The sequence below is a fragment of the Arachis ipaensis genome, chromosome B4 (assembly GCF_059453495.1).
Source record: "Arachis ipaensis isolate K30076 ecotype BB chromosome B4, ASM5945349v1, whole genome shotgun sequence".
Classification (NCBI taxonomy): Eukaryota; Viridiplantae; Streptophyta; class Magnoliopsida; order Fabales; family Fabaceae; genus Arachis; species Arachis ipaensis.
The window spans coordinates 63,936,605-63,960,776 of record NC_142439.1 but is presented as its reverse complement, the minus strand read 5'-3'; the positions used below and the strand labels follow the sequence as shown (position 1 = coordinate 63,960,776).

Here is a 24,172-nt window from a genome sequence, read left to right as displayed (position 1 = left end):
TAACAACCCACCTCAAAGGAGAGTTCTAGCTTCTTACACTCTCCCAAATCCAAGACACTGTGGGAGCAGTATACTCGCTCCCAATGTTCATGCAAACAACTTTGAATTGAAGCCTCAGCTCATCACTCTCGTGCAAAACAATTGCTCCTATGGAGGAGGCCCCCTTGAAGATCCAAATCAACACCTATCTGTCTTCCTAAGAATTTGTGAAACTGTCAAGACAAATGGTATGCACCCAGATGTTTACAAGCTGCTATTATTCCCATTTTCTTTGAGGGACAAGGCATTTCAATGGCTGGAGACATTCCCCAAAGAAAGTATCAACAATTGGGACGATCTGGTGAGTAAATTCCTATCCAAGTTTTACCCGCCTCAGAGAATCATCAGGTTGAAAACAGAGGTGCAAACGTTCATTCAAATGGATGGGGAATCATTGTATGAGGCATGGGAAAGATACAAAGCTCTGATTAGGAAACGTCTACCTGAGATGTTCAGTGAATGGGATAAACTTCAAAATTTCTATGAAGGGTTGACTCAAAGATCTCAAGAGTCCTTGGATTACTCTGCAGAAGGTTCGCTACAATTGATGAATACAACCGAAGAAGCTCAGAATCTCATAGACATGGTGACAAATAACCAATACTTCTTTGCTCATCAGAGGCAACGCCAACCTATTCAAAAGAAGGGTGTATTGGAACTAGAAGGAGTGGACACAATCTTGGCACAGAACAAGTTGATGCACCAATAAATCCAACAACAAATGGAAATGATGGCTAAGAGAATAGATAGCCTCCAACTAGCTTCAGTGAGCACAACAAATCAACCTTCAACTGAATGGGGCCAAAGAGAAACAGGCAATGTTGAGCAGCAACTAGAACAAGTTCAATACATGCATAATACCTCAAATTCTTCTCAAAATGACTTCCATGGTGACACATACAACTCATCCTGGAAGAATCACCCTAACCTGAGATGGGGTGATAATCAAAATCATTGGCAGAAGAACAACAACTCCAACCATTCCCGCAACACACACAGCCAAAATCTCTCATCTAACAACACTAACCAATACAAGAAACCACAAAACACATATCAACCACCCCACAACAATTCACAAACTCATCAAAATAACTTTCCCGCACCAACATCCAACCCACAAAACTACCACACCAGCCCTTCAAACAATTTCCAGCAACAACAATCAGCCCCCATCATACCACCAATTGACCATCATGAAAATAGAATTTCAAGTCTTGAGGCAGCTCTACAAACAATTGCTCAGTCTACTCAAACCTTGATCAAAGGGCAAGAGAGGTATGAAGCTACCATGAAGAACCTTGAAAGGCAAGTGGGACAATTAGCCAAACAAACTGAACGGCCAACTAATGTGCTTCCAAGTGATATAATCCCCAATCCAAGGGAAGAATGCAAAGCGGTGCAGTTGAGAAGTGGCAAGATAGTTGGAAAAGAAGTCAACAAAGAAGCAACAAAGCATGAAGTGGAAGATACAATAGACAAGAAGGAGGATGAAAAGGCATCAACATCCAAAAAGAGCAACAAAGCTGAAGAGCCACTAAGCAAGTTACCAACTCAAAACAACAATACCAATAGCAAGGAAATTGTGAAGCCACAGCAAGAGGAAAGAAATGAAGGGGTAAAATCCTATACACCCAAGCTCCCTTACCCAACAAGGATACACAAAGGAATAAGAGACCAGCAATTCCCTAAATTTTTAGAGATCTTCAAGAAGCTTGAAATTAACATTCCATTGGCCGAAGCTTTGGAGCAAATGCCATTGTATGCAAAGTTTCTTAAAGAATTGATCACCAAGAAGAGAAGCTGGCAAGAGAAAGAAATCGTATTCCTCACTCAAAAGTGTAGTGCCATTATTCAAAAGGGACTGCCACCAAAACTCAAAGACCCAGGCAGCTTCCTCATACCATGCACAATTGGGAATATGGCCATTGATAAATCACTTTGTGACTTGGGAGCAAGCATTAACTTAATGCCTCTTGCCATGATGAAAAAGCTGATGATAGAAGAGGTTAAACCTACAAGGATATCATTGCAACTTGCTGACAGATCCCTCAAAATACCAAATGGAGTAGTGGAGAATCTCTTGATAAAAGTGGAAAATTTTATATTCCCAGCTGACTTTGTGGTGTTGGACATGGATAAAGAGGGAAGTAATTCGGTCATTCTTGGTAGACCCTTTCTGGCCACTGCTAGAACAATCATTGATGTGGAGAAGGGGGAGATGATTTTCAGAGTACATGATGAGTAAATGACTATAAATGTCTTCAAAGCAATGCAGTACCCAGCTGAGAAAGAAAGTTGCATGAGGGTTGATGTGGTGGATTCTTTGGTTGAAGAAGTATTTGAAACAAACAATCAAGTAAAATAGGAGGAAGTCTAGGACATCCAAGAACAAGAAGAGAACAAATTGGAAGCACCAGAGGAACCAAGTGAATCCAAGAAAGAAGAGGCACCACAACAAGAGTTGAAACCATTACCCCCTCATCTTAAATATGCATTCCTTGGTGAAGAGGACAACTTCCCAGTAATCATCAACTCTACATTGAGTGCAGAGGAAGAAGAAAAACTCCTTGTGGTATTAAGAGCTCACAAAGATGCATTGGGATGGACCATTAATGACTTGAAGGGCATAAGCCCTGCCATATGTATGCACAAAATTCTCTTAGAGGAAAATTCTAAACCAGTGGTACAACCTCAGAGAAGATTGAATCCCACAATGAAAGAGGTGGTCCAAAAAGAAGTACTGAAGCTATGTAAAGCTGGGACCATTTACCCTATCTCTGACAGTCCATGGGTTAGCCCAGTTCAAGTAGTACCAAAGAAAGGTGGGATGACTGTCATTGTCAATGAGAAAAATGAGCTTATTCCAACAAGAACAGTGACTGGATGGAGGATGTGCATTGACTATAGGAGGCTGAATGATGCCACACGAAAGGACTATTTCCCCTCCCTTTCATTGACCAGATGCTGGAAAGGCTGGCTATCCATGCTTATTACTGTTTCCTTGATGGATACTCTGGATATAACCAAATAGTAGTTGACCCCATGGATCAAGAGAAGACCTCCTTTACCTGCCCTTTTGGAGTCTTTACTTATAGGAGAATGCCATTCGGATTGTGTAATGCCCCAGCTACCTTTCAGAGATGCATGTTATCAATTTTCTCAGACATGGTAGAAAATTTTATTAAAGTTTTTATGGATGATTTTCCGTTTTTGGTGATTCTTTCAATACTTGCTTGCACCATCTTACCTTAGTCTTGAAAAGGTGCCAAGAAACTAATTTGGTTTTGAACTAGGAGAAATGCCATTTTATGGTACCCGAAGGAATTGTTCTTGGTCACAAAATTTCAAGAAAGGGTATAGAGGTGGACAAGACAAAAGTAGAGATTATAGAAAAACTTCCACTACCAACAAATGTAAAAGCTATTAGAAGCTTCTTGGGCCATGCTGGATTCTATAGATGATTCATCAAAGATTTTTCCAAAATAGCAAAACCACTAAGCAATCTGCTTATGGTGAGCAATCCTTTCTCCTTTGATGATGAATGTAAACAGGCCTTTGAAACTCTAAAAGCTAAGCTCACCACAGCACCAATTATCACACCCCCAAGTTGGGGATTACCTTTTGAATTTATGTGTGATGCAAGTGACCTTGCAATTGGTGCTGTGCTGGGGCAGAGGAAGGACAAGAAGCACCATGTCATCTACTATGCAAGCAAAGTATTGAATGAAGCTCAAAGAAATTACACCACAACGGAGAAAGAGCTGCTAGCTGTGGTGTATGCTTTTGATAAGTTTAGGCAATATTTGATTGGATCCAAAATTTTAGTTTATACTGATCATGCTGCTCTCAAGTATCTAATGTCAAAACAGGATGCCAAACCAAGGCTAATTAGATGGATATTGCTTCTACAAGAGTTTGACATTAAGATCAAGGACAGAAAGGGTAGTGAGAATCAAGTTGCTGACCATCTATCAAGGTTGCCACAAGAGACAAGTCAAGATACTTCTCAACCAGTGAATGAGAATTTCCCAGATGAGTACCTCTTGCAAATCCAACAAACTCCTTGGTTTGCAGACATGGCCAACTACAAAGCAGGAAGGAGTATTCCACAAGAGTATACAAGGCAACAAGTTAAGAAGCTGCTACATGAGGCTAAGTTATTCTTGTGGGATGAGCCCTTCCTATTCAAAAGATGCCCAGATGGAATGATTAGAAGATGTGTACCGGAAGTTGAGATGAAGGACATACTATGGCATTGCCACAATTCAAGCTATGGTGGTCATTTTGGAGCTGAAAAGACTGCTGCAAAGGTCCTCCAAAGTGGGTTCTATTGGCCTTCTATCTTCAAGGATGCTAGAGATTTTGTGAGTCACTGCAATGAATGCCAAAGAACAGGAGGCTTGACAAAAAAGAATGAGATGCCTCAAAAGTTCATTTTGGAAGTGGAACTCTTTGATTTATGGGGAATAGACTTCATGGGACCCTTCCCTCCATCCTACACATTCAAATACATCTTGGTGGCAGTGGAATATGTTTCAAAATAGGTAGAGGCAATAGCCACCACTACATGTGATGCTAATGTGGTATTGCAATTTCTAAGGAAAAACATCTTCACTAGGTTTGGGGTGCCAAAGGGACTTATAAGCGATGGAGGAAGCCACTTTTGTAACAAACAATTGAACTCCCTCCTCCATAGATATGGAGTAACCCACAAGGTAGCCACACCTTCTCACCCACAGACAAACGGACAAGCTGAACTTGCAAATAGAGAGTTAAAGAGAATTTTGGAGAAAACTGTGGGAGCAACGAGAAAGGATTGGGCAAGGAAGCTGGATGATGCACTCTGGGCATATAGGACAGCATTCAAAACTCCCATAGGAAGATCTCCATTTCAGTTGGTGTATGGAAAAGCATGCCATTTACCTGTAGAGTTTGAACACAAAGCTTTTTGGGCCACAAAACTTCTAAATCTTTATGTCCAAGCAGCAGGAGAAAAGAGACTATTGCAACCCAATGAGTTGGAGGAATTCAGACTTGAAGCATATGAGAATGCAAGAATATACAAGGAAAGAGCAAAGAGGTGGCATAACAAGAAGATCTCTCCAAGGACATTTAAACCAGGCCAAAAAGTGTTACTCTTCAACTCTAGGCTAAAAATTTTTCCTGGAAAGCTTAGATCCAAATGGACTGGTCCATACACCATCACAAGAGTTTTTCCTCATGGTTATGTGGAATTACTCGATGAAGCCTCAAAGGGGACATTCACGGTCAATGGTCATCGGGTGAAGCTCTATCTTGGTGGCCCCTGGAGCAAGGAAGAAAGTGTGCACTTGTTAACATGAGCAAAGGAGCTGCAATGTCAAGCTAAGGACAATAAACAAGCGCTTCATGGGAGGCAACCCATGCACAGGAGCCTTTTATTTTCATGCTTTAGTAATCAATAATGAGAGGTTGCATCATATACATCTAAGAGAATAAAGATTGAACTAGCACATAGTGTATGCAAAGAACTAAGTTTGGTGTGGTCAATCTTGAAGCAAATGCAAAAAAAAAAAAAAAAAATTTAACACTTAGTCGCAAACTAAGTTTGGTGTCCACACATACACGAAAATGCTAGACCATGGAGCAACAGTGTAGTTATCTCTTCTAGTTATATGAAAGCAACCATTAGATTTATATTTTTTTCCTTGTAATCTCGTTGAATTTCTTTAGTATGAGTCCAAGCATTACAAGCAATTCTAAAGTCTTTGTATTCTTGCTACAGGGAGGTGAAAGAAAGAAGTGATGGGAGAATCTTGAAGGGAGGATCACGGGCACACAAGAAAGGAGGAGTCACATGTGCCTTGGGTTATGTGCACCCACATAAACCTTGGATTGTGTGCATTGAGGAAAACACCATAGCATGCATTAGGCAACAAAGATGCATGCTTCCCATGCTGTGACCGAACCATCAAAACCATTCCCCCATCATAAATATGACTTTAAAACACTCCAACCACAACCATCAAACCTCATTTTGTCCTCACTTCTATATCTACTACTCTCCATCACCACATTTCATCAAATTCCCTCAGCCGAAATCACACTCAACCATTTGAGTACCCTTGCTTCACAGATTTTTGCCTTGATCCTAAGAATTGCTCAGAAAATTCAGGATGCACCATTTCCCCTAGCCTACCCAAACCACGCCCCTTCTTCATTCCTTCTCACAATCACTTTCAAGCTTGCACTCCTTACCTTGTCGCCATATCCATCTAAACTCCCTTCATGAACATTTTCTTTATGCTTGAGGACAAGCATTCTTCTAAGTTTGGTGTTGGAAGATTTGACCCTTGTGCAATTAAATTTCAATGGCCACATCATCAAGAGCTAGGAAGAGAAAGGACAAGCAACCCGTAGAAGATGAAGAACAAAACACCTTTGATCGAAGAAGATTCAAATCCAAACACAATGAGCGCGTCTTTAGTTGGATGACAAGCAAAGACGTTGTCCCGGAGTTACCTTTCAAGCTGAAAAAGGAGGAATACTCTGAGATACAAAAAATAATTAGAAAGAGGGGATGGGAGCTTCTCTGCAATCAACCTCAAGAAGTGAGCATGGTTCTCATCCATGAGTTTTACACTAATGTGATAAGAGAATTTGATGATGAAGAGCTATACATGAGATATGTAAGAGGGGTGACTGTTGACTTTAGTCCAGACACCATCAACAGGGTGTAAAGACCAAACCAAAACGGTTCAAACAAGCTAGCTATGAGGAAAGGGTTGAAAATGATCCAGGATATGTAGATGTGCTAAGTGTCCTGTGCAAAGTAGGCACGGATTGGATGTTAGATTCACAAGGACAACCACTCAAACTCAGAAGAGGTGATCTCATACCTCAAGCAAAAGGATGGCATGACATAGTGAGGAGATCATTAATTCCTACTTCAAATAATTCTGAAGTGACAGTGAATAGAGCAATAATGATCCACTGCATAATGAAAGGAGGGGAGATCAATGTGGGAGAAATTATAGCCAAGAACATCATTGACATAGCCGAGAAGGTCAAACAGGACAGTTGGCTAGGATATCCTAGTACTATTCAGTGCTTATGTGAAGAAGCTAAAGTGCCTCCCGAAGAATTTGAAGAAACTGACGTGGTATCTATTGGAAAGCCTCTCACCAAGGAAAGATTGGAATTTGTCACCACGACCCAATTGGAGAGGCAACCTTTAGCAAGAAAAAAGAAAAGGAAAGAAGCAAGACAAGAGGGAGAGCACCAAGAAATGGAAGAACTGAGTACTTTGAACATGAATCAACTCCAAGCCGCTTTGGAAGGAATCTCTGGGCAATATTCACAACTTCAAAGAAGCCAAGAGGAACAAGCTCAACAACAAATGGACTTTTGGCAAGTAATAAATCAACAAAGAGAAGTTCAAGTTCAATGGATGGGTCAGCAAAGTGAATATCAAACATACATGATGGAACTACAACAAGAACAATATGACAAGATGTGTGAAGTCATCAACAACTCAGCTGCTGAATATGGAAGATCCATGGAGAAGATAATACAAGAACAAGCTCAACTAAGGAAAGAGCAAGCTCAGCAAAGGGAGCTTCTCCATAGGATGGAGGCTAGACAAGACACAGTTCACAGAGAATTCAATGAAAGTAGAATGTTCAAGGAGGCTAGACATAGAGACAGAATTGATTATGATATATGCACCCAAGAAAAACTCAGCTACCTTTGTGGAACACTCCCAGTGCTCAACCCACAAATCCAAAAATTTAATGATGCGCACAAGATATTAGAAGAGCAGGAAATTGCAAGGGTGAAATTTAATGCTGAGAGGCTAAAGGAGAGGATGATAAGCTCAGGAATATGGAAAAGAGAAGAGGAGGACTCAACAACAAAACAACAAGGAGAAGTAAGAAAGAAAAAGAAAGAAGATCCAAAGGGCAAAGGAAAGGGACATAAAGACTAAAGGTGGTGAAGTTCTTTTTTTTTAGTGCTTTATTAAATAAAGAAGATGTATGTTTGAAACATGGTATACCTTCTAAGTTGTTTTCCTTTATGCATTCTCAGTTATGTTGCTTATTCCATGTATCACTCACATGCTTGGAATGTTTGCTTGTCTTAAGTACTTTTACTTGGCAATGGAATAAAAGATGTAGTTTGAACAAAAACAGAGAGGAATCTAGTTTAGGAGAACAAGGTTGTCTAATAAAAAGTGTTAGTACTTATATGCTTTCATTGTGAACGAATCAAGGCTCAAGAAATTAAAAGGAGTTAAGATGCTTGCTTACGCAAAACTAGTTGGTTAAGGGTTATAAGACTCAAGAAGTTAGAAGCACAAAGATCTTTGACAATAGAGTAATACACAAAAATTTTGAAGAGCAGAAAAAGAGAAATGAAGAAAACAAAGAACAAAGAATGAAAGGCTAGGCATCAATGACAAAATTTGGATTTGTGTCTGTGGTGATTGATGTTAGGAGACATACTTGGGCTAGTAAATCCGAGGGGTGCTTCATCACCTGGTAATTTGAGTTAACTAACTCGGGATTATCGATTGAAAACTCACATTCAAGAGTAGATCTATAACAGAACATTTAGCAACCCAAAGAGGTGCTGGACACCACTATCCAAATAAAATTTCAATGTTATATGCCTGTGATTGAATGTGTTAAAGAGAAAGGCTTGAGTTAGTAAATATTTAAGAGTGCTTCAACACTTAACAACTTAAACCAACTGGTTTGGGATTGTTGATTGAAAGCTTATGCTAAAGAGCCGCCTTAAGACAAGATTTTTAGCTCAATTGAAACAAAGGAAATTTGAAAAAAAAAAGGGGAGAAAAGAGAAGTAGAGAAAAGAATAGTTTAAGGATTATGTGCTAAGGTATAGAAAAAGAGTATAGTGAAATTAACCAACCTAGTATTGAAGCAAGCATTTCAACTAAGAATTTGGATTAGCCTTGATCAGTTGCACTAAACAGATAACTACACAAATGAGGATGACATATTCCATGGAAGAATTCTTCTCTGTTAAGACATTCAATTTTTGCATCTTAAATTCTTTTGTCAAATTATTTCACCCGTTGCTTGAGGACAAGCAATATTTTCAGTTTGGTGTTGTGATGCATTCGCATATTTGTTATATTAGCTAGTTAGTTTAGTTAGTTTTAGCTTAGTTTCATTCATTATCGTTAAAATAAACAAGCATTTTCATGAGTTTCACTTCCATGCATAAAAATACCAAGGACTAGGTTAGTTTTGGCCAATTTCATGCAAATAAGTCAAGGAGTTAATAAACAAGTTTATATGAATGATTCCCTTGAAATTTATTGCATAAGATGGCAAGACTTTGAGGAAGTATGTTTGGTTTATGTTAGGTAATGAAGCAGGAAGGCACCAGAGCAAGAAACGGATCAAGGAAGCTTGAAGATACACCAATGTTGGACAAGAAAGCAGAGGAGTCCTGGGGAATGATCCTAGGAAGAAGTGGCACGTTGTCAACGTGGGTTACCACTGGCGTGTTTGGTAATAACGCCAAGCAGTCCTGGAGAGTGATCCTAGAGGGCTCAAGCACATTGCCAACTCCATAATGCATGGACGTGTTTGATGAAAACGCCAGCAACATAGACAATCCAAGGCAAGCCAAGGAAAAAGCTCGAACACGTTGCCAAGGTGCTGCTTCACTAGCGTGTTCATAGACAACGCCAAGGCTGGAGAGAGCATTGCCAACACCAGTTCCTAAAGGCGTGCTCCAAGGCAACGCAGCAAGCAAATTTGGGGCTAGGAAGGAAGCAACCGTGGAGGGCACTTCCAAGCCTTCCACCCATCGAGCACGTTATTCACCCTTGGAGGCTTGGGCGTGTCCAACAACAACGCCAGGGAGCAAAAACCTGGAAGAAAGCAGCTCCCTAGCACGTTGCCAACGCCACAAACAAGGGCGTGTTTAATGGAACGCCAGCAGCCATGGATCCTCACTCATGCACGTTGCCAACGCTGAGTATATGGGCGTTCTTCAAAACAACGTGGGAAGAAAGCAAGGCCTTGGAAAGGAGCTAGGAAGGCTCGAGCACATTACCAACGCCAGCTCTCACTGGCGTGTTTCAAAGCAACGCTAGGCACTCACTCAAGGCACCCCTGGCCTCCACTCTAGCACGTTGCCAACGCCACCAACAAGGGCGTGTTTGGTGACAATGCCAGTAGAAAGAAAGCTTGGTGCCATTAGGATGGCTCGAGCACGTTGTTGGGCTGGGAGAGCATGGGCGTGTTCCAAGGCAACGCCAAGAAAGGAAGCAGCCCTGGAGAGGTCATCGAACGCGTTGCTAACTTGAAGAAAGGGTGCGTGTTCCTTGGCAACGCAGGCAAGCAAGGATGATGGGCTAGGAAAGAGCTCGAGGGAATTGCCAACTTGAGGATGAACTAGCGTGTTCATCAACAACGCCAGCCCCACGTCTCAGTCCTGGGAGGTTTGGCACGTTGCCAACTTGGAGGAAAGGGTGCGTGTCCAGCAACAACTTCAACAAACTTGGCAGCCTGACCTTACCTTCTTTGAGGATACATAACTTAAGATAGGAAACTCCAATTGAGATGATTCCAAATGCATTAGAAAGAAGATATTCTGAGCTTTCCAATGATGTATAATAGTTCATATTGAAGCAGAGGATTGAAACTCAAATTTTGGGCAACATTAGGCATGCAAGTAAAGTCAAGAAGAAGAAAAGCCAAGTTGTTAGCAACAACTTGGGCTAACAACGCCCAGCACAAAGCCCCCAGCCCAGGAAATTCATGAAGCACATTGCCAACGTTCCTTTACCCTAGCGTGTTTTCCAGTAACATCCCCATTGGGCCAGGAGCATTATGAATGAGCTCCTTCTTCCCTGTTTAGCAACAATTCTTCGATTGACTCCTCCCATTGAGCCAAGAACTCAACAAAGAAAAAGCCCACATTGCTAGCCCAATTGAAGACCTCTGAAGGAGTTTTAGGAGTAGTATAAATAGAGAAGAAATTTGTATTAGAGGGGACTTTTTTGACACTTAGACATTTTTCTATTACACTAGCATTTTTACTCTTTACTTTTTCTCACCGGTCTTCTATTTTGTTTTTCTTGCAACTTTGAATTTCAGTTTTAAGAACTTCTTCTTCTTTTTCTTCTTCATTCTTCTCTACACTTAGTTTGATTTTTATCTTTGCAATTGTTGTTGAAATTTGGGCTATGATTCACTAAACTCCACTTTCATTAGGGGGAAGAGCTCTGTTTATTTGAATGGGTTGATAAATTTTCTTTTCCTTCTCAATTCAAGTGGTTCATCCAAGAGGAAACTCTTGTTCTTCAAAGACTTAATCACCATCGAGAGAGGGGTTAAATCTATATGAATTGTGTGGTGAACTTGAGAAAGAAGCCATATAATTCAGTTTAGAGTTCATCCTTTCATAATTTCCTTGATTAATACACTTTGGGTTGGTATGTGAGATGTAACCACCCTTGGTTGAGATCCTGGGAATTGTGTGGCTTGAAGGATTAGTTAATTAGCTTCATCTCTTCTCATGAACAATTAGATCACGAGAGTGACAATTGGTTGTGTTGAGAGAAATTGAGTTACCAAGAGATTGGAACTCAATTACCTACAATCTGCCATGGATCTATACCCATGATTGAGAAGGAATTGATCAACATCAATTCATGAGAATTTACATCTCTGATCCCTAATGATCTCTCCATCATTAATTCTCATCTCTTTTTTTCTTTAGTTCTTTGAATACCCACTACCTAATTCCCTTCTACATTTTTGCAATTTATCATTCTTGCCATTTACATTTTGTTTCTCTATTTCTTGCAATTTACTCTTCTGCTCTTTACAATTCCGCAATCTTTACTTTCCTGTAATTTGTCTTTAATGTCATTTAAGTTTCTTACATTTTAAGTTTTAGTTATTTACTTTTATTGTTCTTCTTTATTCTAGTTCTTTAAATTCCTTGTCATTTAACTTTCCGTAATTACATTCAAAAATCAAATCTCATGAATTCAAAACCATGTTTGCTTGACTAAAATTTCCATTTAACTAAAGTTGATTAATCTACCAATCTCCGTGGGATCGACCTCACTCGTAGTGAGTTTTATTACTTGACACGATCCGGTATACTTGCCGGTAATTACGTGAATTCAAATTTTTGCGTATCATACTCATCACCACACCACCGTAACAAAATGTATTCCAATGCTTACCATTGCTTTGACTTAATTTTGTAGGACAAAGAAGATCAAGAAGAGGAGAAAATGGAGCATGCACGGCCATGACAAGGTGAAAAGAGAGTCACATGTGCCTAGGGAATGGTACCTTCTTGGAGACAAAAATCTACATGCATCAATGTCTTGGAGGCCAAACCACATGCATCCAATGGGGGAGCAATCCTTGTCAACCTTCAACTATGCATGCAAGCCGTCCATGCTATGAGTTCCCCACAATATTTTGCTCAATCTTCACCCTTCATTCTTGCTTAACCGAACTTCCCTCACTTGTGGTTATGTTTTCATGATTCATGCTTTAATAATGGTGGAAGAAATAGGTTTAGCAATAGCAAACTTTTTCCATCATCCACACAGCAACAGATAGAGAATTCTGAGCAGAACCCATCTAGCTTAGCAAATATAGTCTCTGATCTATCTAAGGCCACTGTAAGTTTCATGAATGAAACAAGGTCTTTATTTAGAAATTTGGAGGCACAAGTGGGCCAGCTGAGTAAAAGAGTCACTGAAACTCTTCCTAGTACTCTCCCAAGCAATACAGAAGAAAATCCAAAGAGAGAGTGCAAGGCCATTGATTTAGCCATCATGGCCGAACCTACAAGGGAGGGGGAGGACGTGAATGCTAGTGAGGAAGACCTCTTGGGACGTCCAGTGATCAATAAGGAGTTTCCCTCTGAGGAACCAAAGGAATCTGAGGCTCATCTAGAGACCATAGAGATTCCATTGAACCTCCGTATGCCATTCATGAGCTCTGATGAGTATTCTTCTTCTGAAGAGAATGAAGATGTTACTGAAGAGAAAGTTGCCAAGTACCTTGGTGCAATCATGAAGTTGAATGCCAAATTATTCGGTAATGAGACTTGGGAAGATGAACCTCCCTTGCTCACCAATGAACTGAGTGATCTGGATCAACTGACATTGCCTCAAAAGAAACAGGATCCTGGAAAGTTCTTAATACCTTGTACCCTAGGCACCATGACCTTTGAGAAGGCTCTATGTGACCTTGGGTCAGGGATAAACCTCATACCACTCTCTGTAATGGAGAAACTGAGAATCTTTGAGGTGCAAGCTATCAGAATCTCATTAGAGATGGCAGACAACTCAAGAAAACAGGATTATGGACAAGTGGAGGACGTGTTAGTAAAGGTTGAAGGCCTTTACATCCCTGCTGATTTCATAATCCTAGACACTGGGAAGGATGAGGATGAATCCATCATCCTTGGAAGACCCTTCCTAGCCACAGCAAGAGCTGTGATTGATGTGGACAGAGGAGAGTTAGTCCTTCAACTGAATGAGGACAACCTTGTGTTTCAAACTCAAGGATCTCCTTCTGTAACCATGGAGAGGAAGCATGAAAAGCTTCTCTCACTGCAGAGTCAATCAAAGCCCCCACATTCAAAACTCTAAGCTTGGTGTTGGGAGGCCACAACCAAACTCTAAGTTTGGTGTTGAACCCCCACATTCAAACTCTAATTTTTGTGTTGGGAGGTTCCAACCTTGCTCTGATTATCTGTGAGGCTCCATGGGAGCTCACTGTCAAGCTATTGACATTAAAGAAGCGCTTGTTGGGAAGCAACCCAATGTTATTTAATCATATCTATTTTATTTTCTCTTTGTTATTTCATGTTTTATTATGTTGATAATCATGTGGAGTCACAAAAACTACTGAAAAATCAAAAACAAAATGAAAAGTAGCATTAAAAACAGCACACCCTAGAGGAAAGCAGTTTGGCATTTAAACGCCAGAAACAAGCATCTGTCTGGCGTTTAACGCCAAAAACAGGCACCAAGCTGGCGTTTAACGCCAGAAACAAGCATCTACCTGGCGTTAAACGCCAGAAACAAGCTACATTTGGGCGTTTAACGCCAGAAACAGGCAGCAGTCTAGCGTTAAACGCCAGGATTGCACAGCAAGGGCGTTTTACACGCCTAATTGGAGCAGGGATGTTAAGTCCTTGACCCCACTTGATCTGTGGACCCCACAGGATCCCCACCACTTCTTCTCTCCTCTTCACACCTTTTCATAACTCTCTTCCCCAAAATAACCATTCACACACCTCCATCTCCTCCATTTCTTCTTCTTCTACTCACTTCTTTCTTCTTTTGCACGGGGACGAGTAAACCTTCTAAGTTTGGTGTGGTAAAAGCATTGCTTTTTATTTTTTTATAACCATTTATGGCACCTAAGGCCAGAGACACCCTCATTGAAGAGGACAAGTCCATCACTAAGAAAAGGATGTAGCAAACAAGAGATCATGGACCTCAACAAGAGCATGAGGAAATCCCCCACCATGAAATCCCTGAGATGCCTCAAGGGATGCACTTCCCTCCATAAAACTATTAGGAACAAATCAACACTTTCCTAGGAGAATTAAGTTCCAACTTGGGACAACTAAGGGTGGAGCACCAAGAGCACTCCATTATCCTCCATGAAATTAGAGAAGATTAAAGAGCTATGAGGGAGGAGCAAGAAAGACAAGGAAGAGACATAGAGGAGCTCAAGAGCACCATTGGTTCTTCAAGAAGAGGAAGACGCCACCCTCACTAAGGTGGACTCATTCCTTAATCTCCTTGTTTATTTATTTTCCTATTTTTCGATTTTTGAGCTTTATGTTTATTTATATTTGTGTCTTATTACATGATCATTAGTATTTAAGTGTCTATGCCTTAAAGTTATGAATATGAATCCATCACCTCTCTTAAATGAAAACTGTTTTAAAAACAAAAGAACAAGAAGTACAGGGTTTCGAATTCATCCTTGAAACTAGTTTAATTATTTTGATGTGGTGACAATACTTTTTGTTTTCTGAATGAATGCTTGAACAGTGCATATGTCTTTTGAATTTGATGTTTATGAATGTTAAATATGTTGGCTCTTGAAGAATAAGGAAAAAGGAGAAATGTTATTTGATAATCTGAAAAATCATAAAAATGATTCTTGAAGCAAGAAAAAGCAGTGAATACAAAAGCTTGCAAAAAAAAAAAAAAAAGAAAAAATAGCGAAAAAAGAAAAAAATAAAAGAAAAAGAAAAAGCAAGCAGAAAAAGCCAAAAGCTCTTAAAACCAAAAGGCAAGGGTAATAAAAAGGATCCAAGGCTTTGAGCATCAGTGGATAGGAGGGCCTAAATGAATAAAATCCTGGCCTAAGCGGCTAAACCAAGCTGTCCCTAACCATGTGCTTGTGGCGTGAAGGTGTCAAGTGAAAACTTGAGACTGAGCGGTTAAAGTCAAGGTCCAAAGCAAAAAGAAGAGTGTGCTTAAGAACCCTGGACACCTCTAATTGGGGACTTTAGCAAAACTGAGTCACAATCTGAAAAGGTTCACCCAATTATGTGTCTGTGGCATTTATGTATCCGGTGGTAATACTGGAAAACAAAGTGCTTAGGGCCACGGCCAAGACTCATAAAGTAGCTGTGTTCAAGAATCAACATACTGAACTAGGAGAATCAATAACACTATCTAAATTCTAAGTTCCTATAGATACCAATCGTTCTGAACTTCAATGGATAAAGTGAGATGACAAAACTATTCAAGAGGCAAAAAGCTACAAGTCCCGCTCATCTGATTGGAGCTAAGTTTCATTGATATTTTGTAATATATGGTATATTCTCTTCTTTTTATCCTATTTGATTTTCAGTTGCTTGGGAACAAGCAACAATTTAAGTTTGGTGTTGTGATGAGGGGATAATTTATACGCTTTTTGGCATTGTTTTTACATAGTTTTCAGTATAATTTAGTTAGTTTTTAATATATTTTTATTAGTTTTTAAATAAAATTCACATTTCTGGACTTCACTATGAGTTTGTGTATTTTTCTGTGATTTCAGGTATTTTCTGGCTAAAATTGAGGGACTTGAGCAAAAATCAGATTCAGAGGTTGAAGAAGGACTGCAGATGCTGTTGGATTCTGACCTCCCTGCACTCAAAGTAGATTTTTTGGAGCTACAGAACTCCAAATGGCGCTCTCTTAATTGCGTTGGAAAGTAGACATCCAGGGCTTTCCAGCAATATATAATAGTTCATACTTTTCTCGAGTTTAGATAACGCAAACTGGCATTCAACGCCAGTTCCATGCTGCATTCTGGAGTTAAACGCCAGAAACAGGTTGCAAAGTGGAGTTAAACGCCAGAAACAGGTTATAAACTGGCGTTCAACTCCAAGAAGGACCTCTACATGTGTAAAGCTCAATGCTCAGCCCAAGCACATACCCAGTGGGCCCCAGAAGTGGATTTCTGCATCATTTACTCATTTCTGTAAACCCTAGTAACTAGTTTAGCATAAATAGGACTTTTTACTATTGTATTTACATCTTTAATTTCATCTTTAGATCACGTTTGGGGGCTGGCCTCTCGGCCATGCCTGAACCTTCATCACTTATGTATTTTCAACGGTAGAGTTTCTACACACCATAGATTAAGGTGTGGAGCTCTGCTGTTCCTCATGAATTAATGCAAAGTACTATTGTTTTTCTATTCAATTCAAGATTATTCCTATTCTAAGATGTTCATTCGCACCCAAGAACATGATGAAGGTGATGATTATGTGACGCTCATCATCATTCTCACTTATGAACGCGTGCCTGACAAACACTTCCGTTCTACATGCAAACAAGCTAGAATGAGTATCTGACAGAAATTTTCGAAAAAAGAAGAAAACATGGCCGAAAATAATAACAATGCAAGGAAGATGCTTGGTGACTTTACTACACCAAATTCCAATTTACATGGAAGAAGCATCTCAATTCCTGCCATTGGAGCAAACAACTTTGAGCTTAAACCTCAATTAGTTTCTCTGATGCAACAGAACTGCAAGTTTCATGGACTTCCATCTGAAGATCCTTTTCAGTTTTTAACTGAATTCTTGCAGATCTGTGATACTGTTAAGACCAATGGGGTTGATCCCAAGGTCTACAGGCTTATGCTTTTCCCATTTGCTGTAAGAGACAGAGCTAGAATATGGTTGGATTCTCAACCTAAAGATAGCCTGAACTCTTGGGAAAAGCTGGTCACGGCTTTCTTAGCCAAGTTCTTTCCTCTTCAAAAGCTTAGCAAGCTTAGAGTGGACGTTCAAACCTTTAAACAGAAAGAAGGTGAATCCCTCTATGAAGCTTGGGAGAGATACAAGGAACTGACCAAAACATGTCCTTCTGACATGCTTTCAGAATGGACCATCCTGGATATATTCTATGATGGATAGTCTGAATTATCTAAAATGTCATTGGACCATTTTGCAGGTGGATCCATTCACCTAAAGAAAATGCCTGCAGAAGCTCAAGAACTCATTGACATGGTTGCAAATAACCAGTTCATGTACACTTCTGAAAGGAATCCTGTGAATAATGGGATGCCTCAAAAGAAGGGAGTTTTTGAAATTGATACTCTGAATGCCATATTGGCTCAGAATAAAATATTGACTCAGCAAGTCAATATGATTTCTCAGAGTCTGAATGGATTGAAGGAATCATCCAATAGTACTAAAGAGGCATCTTCTGGAGAAGAAGCTTATGATCCTGAGAATCCTGCAATAGCAGAGGTTAATTACATGGGTGAACCCTATGGAAAAACCTATGATCCCTCATGGAGAAATTGTCCAAATTTCTCATGGAAGGATCAACAAAAGTCTCAACAAGGCTTTAATAATGGTGGAAGAAACAGGTTTAGCAATAGCAAACCTTTTCCATCATCCACACAGCAACAGATAGAGAATTCTGAGCAGAACCCATCTAGCTTAGCAAATATAGTCTCTGATCTATCTAAGGCCACTGTAAGTTTCATGAATGAAACAAGGTCTTTATTTAGAAATTTGGAGGCACAAGTGGGCCAGCTGAGTAAAAGAGTCATTGAAACTCCTCCTAGTACTCTCCCAAGCAATACAGAAGAAAATCCAAAGAGAGAGTGCAAGGCCATTGATTTAACCATCATGGCCGAACCTACAAGGGAGGGGGAGGACGTGAATGCTAGTGAGGAAGACCTCTTGGGACGTCCAGTGATCAATAAGGAGTTTCCCTCTGAGGAACCAAAGGAATCTGAGGCTCATCTAGAGACCATAGAGATTCCATTGAACCTCCGTATGCCATTCATGAGCTCTGTGAGTATTCTTCTTCTGAAGAGAATGAAGATGTTACTGAAGAGAAAGTTGCCAAGTACCTTGGTGCAATCATGAAGTTGAATGCCAAATTATTCGGTAATGAGACTTGGGAAGATGAACCTCCCTTGCTCACCAATGAACTGAGTGATCTGGATCAACTGACATTGCCTCAAAAGAAACAGGATCCTGGAAAGTTCTTAATACCTTGTACCAGAAAACATTTGAGAACCCATATTTCACTTATCAAGAGCCATCTTCACTTGAACGTACCTCCAATTCACCTATGCAAAATTTTCCAACCTCATCTTCCAGTTTTTCATCTGAAAATTCTTCATCACTGGACTTTGTCTCCACACAAACTCCTTGCCAAAACTCACCATCCACACAAATTTCCATGAACCAAGGCCCCTCAAAGCTTGAAACCATGTTTGAAAGACATGAAATGGAAGTACAAAGATCATGAAAAGAACAAGAGAACTCTTCCAAAAACATAGAAGTGTTGATCAATCAAACGCTAAATGAGAAGGAGGAGGTGGAAGAGCAAAATGAAGATCCACTTCAAAAATCCAGAGAATTGTTGAAAAGACAAGAACAATTCATGAAGGAACAACAACAAGCCTGGAAAAGGGAAGAAAGTCTCTTAAAAAATATGAATGAAGATTTAGAGAAAATAAGGAAACACTTAGAACCATCAAACAGTAAAAATCAATCTGTGGGAGAGGAGGTGGAAAAACAAGAACAAAAGGTCATTATGTTAAGTGAAAGTGCAATGAAGAAGGAGGAAAAGCAAGAGGAAGAAGCTACTGAGTCAAGTGGATTTTTAATGAAGAATGAGGTGGTTGAAAATGAAACTACACTTGAGGTATTAGAGTCTTCATGGTATAAGTTAGAATCCATGGATGGCCATTCCTGAGATCCAAAAAGTCTAAACCTTGTCTGTGGTATTCCGAGTAGGATCTGGGAAGGGATGACTGTGACGAGCTTCAAACTTGCGAGTGCTGGGCGTAGTCACAGACGCAAAAGGATAGTAAATCCTATTCCAGTATGATCGAGAACCGACAGATGATTAGCCATGCAGTGACAGCGCATTGGACCATTTTCACAGAGAGGATGGGATGTAGCCATTAACAACGGTGATGCCCTACATAAAGCTTGCCATGGAAAGGAGTAGGAATGATTGGATGAAGACAGCAGGAAAGTAGAGGTTCAGAGGAACGAAAGCATCTCTATACGCTTATCTGAAATTCTTACCAATAAATTACATAAGTATCTCTATCCTATTTTATATTTTAATTATATTTTAATTATCAATTCACCATAACCATTTGAATCCGCCTGACTGAGATTTACAAGGTGACCATAGCTTGCTTCAAGCTGACAATCTCCGTGGGATCGACCCTTACTCACGTAAGGTTTATTACTTGGACGACCCAGTGCACTTGCTTGTTAGTTGTATCGAAATTGTGAAAAAGAACTAAAATTATGAACGTGCGTATTAAGTTTTTAGCGCCGTTACCAAAGAATGAACGATCACGATTTCGTGCACCAAAGACCACAAGTGGAGGAAGAGCAAGCTCCTGGTGCTATAGACATGAGCCAATTGCAAAGAGCTATTGAAGAAATATCTCAACAAACTATGAGAGCACAGGAGCAGTATATGAGGCAACAAGAGCTATACTTGTAACAGCAAGAGCAATATTTGAAGGATCGTGAGCAACAACAACATTGGCAGCAACAAATGATGGACAAGCAAGACAATTTCCAACTCCAGATGATGGAAAAACAAAGAGAATTTCAAGCTAGAGTTCTTGAGGGGCAAAGGGAACAGTCCACAAATTTTGAAGAGTCATATGACAGATTGTCCCTAAGACAGGCCAAGTATGGGGAATACACTCAAAATTTATATCAGTGGAAGAACATATATCATACTGTTGGAAAGCATAGGCACTATGATAGAATGGAGTATGATATAGACACCCAATCAATGTTGGATTACTTGGTCCATAGCATGCCAGCATTGGAACCACAGATCAAGCCATTTGAGCAATGCCAAGAGCTAGTAGACCAGTAGAGAGCAAGAACCCAGAAACATACAGCACACATGCAGCATGGGTTAGAGGAAGCTAGACTCTCAGGTCTTATAGACCCTATTTGGGATAGAAGGTGCCCTGTTGAAGAACCTCAAGATGCAACCAAGAAGAGGAAGAAGAAGAAAGGAGAGTCAAGCAAGAGCAAGGAGCATGACAATTAGGAGGTGGTGGAGTTTCTTTCATATTTTTCAATTGAATAAGGATGATGCATACCTGAAATATGACATGCCTCCAAATGCTTTATGTTTTGCACCTTCATTTTCTAAGTAGTTTTCTTACAAGCAATATGCATTGTGCTTGTCATAAATTATTAGCTTAAATCTTGTTTTGTTCCCTTTCTGCATAAATAAAAGAAAAGTGTTTGATTTAGAAAAGTGATTGTCCAATGTTATAGAAATTAGAATGAAATTTAGTGGTGGTACTTGTTTGATTTAATGATTAGCTCAAAAATAAAAGCTGCATAATAAAATGTTTCTTGAAGTGTGAGTTAAGATTGCTGCTATAAAACATTTTGTCAATGAATATCCCTTGAGAAGGAAGCAAAATGAGAAAGAAAAAGAAAAGAAAAACCAAGAATGGGAAAAGAAACAAACAATAAGGCTAGACACCAATAGCTTGGACCATAGGACATATGCCTGTGGTGTTTTTGTACTAGGATATGCTTGGACAAGTAGGTTCTGAGGAGTATTTCAAAACTTGGCCACTTGAATCATCTGATCTGGGATTGCCAACCCAAAGTCCACTATCAAGAGCAACCTAGTTTCAAAACATTTAGTAATCCAAAGAGATGCTGGGCATCAATTTTCCTAGGAAGAAATTGTGAGCCATGTGTCTGTGGTGAAGAAATGTTGAGCAAAATTGAGCCAAAATGCTGCTGCAACATTTTCCACCAAGCCTTCATTAATAAATAAGCTTTCTAAAGCAAAAGAAAGAAAGAAAAAGCAAGCAAGGGATCAATCAAAAAGCAAGGCAGCATAGCAGCAATTCTAGTGAACCTTTGAGGAAACATTTCTTATCTATCAGCAAAGAATAATGGAGCTACATTTGTCTGCATAAAACCCCATGAACCAAGTTCAATTATCTGCTAAAGAAGGACATACATACTTCTCTGTTTCATTTCATTTTCTCTTATGTTTAGTGCTTGCTTGGGGACAAGCAAGGTTTAAGTTTGGTGTTGTGATGACAAGTCATCTTATGCTAGCTTTTCAAGCATTTTTCACTTGTTTCATTAGGTTTTATGCACTTTTTTGCATCCTAATTAAGTGATTTAGAGTGGATTTGTATGGTTAAATCAATTCAATCAACCATCAATTAATTGCCATAAAATCATGAGGTTTAAGTTAGAATTGGTTGGTTTTTAAATAATTTATAAACCTTGTGAATCTAGTGATGCTTTGATTGGTTGTTTTGGTTACTTGTAGGTGAAGAAAAGAAAGAAAAGGAAAGCGTGCTCAACCAAGTGTGGCCCAAAGAAACAAAAGCATGGCACTCACTCAAGGCCAAGCATAGCGCTCAATAATTGAGCCGAGCGTTCATTAATTGAGCGCTAGAGCAAAGACCAAAGGAGCAAAGGCATGGTGCTACGTTGGCTTCACCAACTGAGTGCTACAAGAACCAAAGAAAGCAAGGGTGCTCCGTTAACTATTTCACCTTTTTCGTGGCCTCCCCAAAAGGAAAATCAAGGCACTACAATTGCTAGTGAAGGAGCCAAGAATCAAACTGTGTACATATGGGAACCAAGAGAAGCGCTACTACAAAGGAACTGCTGGTACAAATGCAACCACCAGGGCTTGAAATGGGGAACGAGGCAAACAACAAAGGGGCGCTACGTTAGAAGCACTAACTGAGCGCTACTCTTCACAAAGGAAATTGGCAAAATGAACTCACCAAGGCTCGAAAGAGGGAGCCTCACCTTGCACACAAAGGGCGCTACGTTCACTCACTTAACGTAGCGCCATGAACAAGGCTGGTTTGAAGAAGGTTGACACGGGCTTAACACAAGGAGGGGGCTCTACGTTACATTACTTAACGTAGCACCACGAACAATTGAGCTATGCACAAGCCTGGGACCAAGCAAATTGAGCGCTGCGTTGTTGCATTTAACTGAGCGCTTCCTTGGGAGGTGTCCCTGGTTCCATTTTTCAAGCAAAGGCCAAATTGGATCCAATTCTTCACCAAATGAAAAAGCCCACTCCAAAATTCTAAAATCAAAATTAGAAAGTGTATAAATAGGACTTGGTTTGATTTAGAGAGGACCTGCTTTTCATTTTTTAGTTTTACCTTTTATTCAATTTTACTTTTAGCTCAATTTTAGTTTTCATTTTGAATTTGGGAATTGGGATTGAGAGCTGAGTTCTCTTCCCCCTTGTTCTTACTTCTGCATTTCTTAATTTCTGTTTTGAATTTTGGATTGAGATTGAAGAAGTTCTGTTTTAATTTTTTATCTGAAATTCAACTTTGTCCTTCTTCTGCATAATTCTAATTTCATTTGCTGTTTTCATTTCTCTTCTTCTGCAACTTTTTCTTTTCTGTTTTGGATCTTGAATTGAGATTGAAGAGCTTCATTGATTCAAATTCTGAGAATCATTTTCCACTCTTCCTTTCAATCGATCTAAGGATTGGGTTTTAATCTTCTCTGCTATTTTTAAATTTCATTTTCTTCTGCAAATTGTTTTCTATTTGATCAAGGAAGGAATTGAGATCTATATCTACTTTCTAGTCTCATTGATCTCCTGAGATCTTCAATTTCTCTTTTAGATTTCACAATTGAGCTAAATTTACTTTCTGTTTTGTTACTCAAGCAATTTTACCTTTTTGTTCAGATTTTCTGTAACTTATTTCATCTTCTACTTCTCTGATTAATTTCCCTTTACATTCTCTTGTTAAATTCTGAATCCCAGCTCCCACATCCCTTTACTATTCAAGCAATTTACACTTCTTGCACTCTAAGCTTCAGCTATTTACATTTCTTGCAATCTAAGCTTCAGTCATTTACATTACTTGCACTTTAATATTAAGTTCTTTTACTTTCTTGCACTTTAAGTTTCATGCAATTTACTCTTCTGCACTTTAATTTTCTATCAATTTCCCCTCTCTCTTTTATTTTCATGCAATTTAGCTTCTATTGAATCAAAATCACTCAAATCACCAACTATTTGCTTAACTAAATTCATCACCTAACAAAAATTGCTCAATCCATCAATCCCTGTGGGATCGACCTCACTCATGTGAGTAATTACTACTTGATGCGACCCGGTACACTTGCCGGTGAGTTTAGGTGTTGGAATCGATTTCTAACCCATCACATGGTTGGAGGCATCACACATAATTTCAAATGGTTGGCTCCAGTCTGGTCCTCTCACTATTGGAGCTTGAGTCAGGGCGATCTTCAGCTTATCAAATGCTTGCATGCAATCCTCACTGAACTCGAACTCAACATCTTTCTGCAGCAGTCTGGATAAAGGCAATGCTACCTTACTAAAGTCCTTAATGAATCTCCTGTAGAAACCTGCATGGCCAAGGAATGAACGGACTTTCCTCACAGAGGATGGGTAAGGTAAACTAGAAATGACATCTACCTTTGCTGGATCTACAGAAATACCAGTGTTAGACACAACATGTCCTAGTACAATCCCTTGTTTTACCATAAAGTGACACTTTTCAAAATTCAATACAAGGTTTGAACTAACACACCTGTCTAATACTCTAGCTAAACTATCCAA

The 24,172-nt window shown here is 39.6% G+C and overlaps 1 non-coding gene across 1 annotated transcript; it reads right to left on the bottom strand.

The window, feature by feature from the left end:
• Positions 1-17,322: 17,322 nt before the first annotated feature.
• On the bottom strand, positions 17,323-17,430 carry LOC148567725 (small nucleolar RNA R71). Its single transcript, XR_015881635.1, has one exon. It is a non-coding gene; the product is annotated as a small nucleolar RNA R71 (small nucleolar RNA).
• Between the last annotated feature and the right edge of the window lie 6,742 nt (positions 17,431-24,172).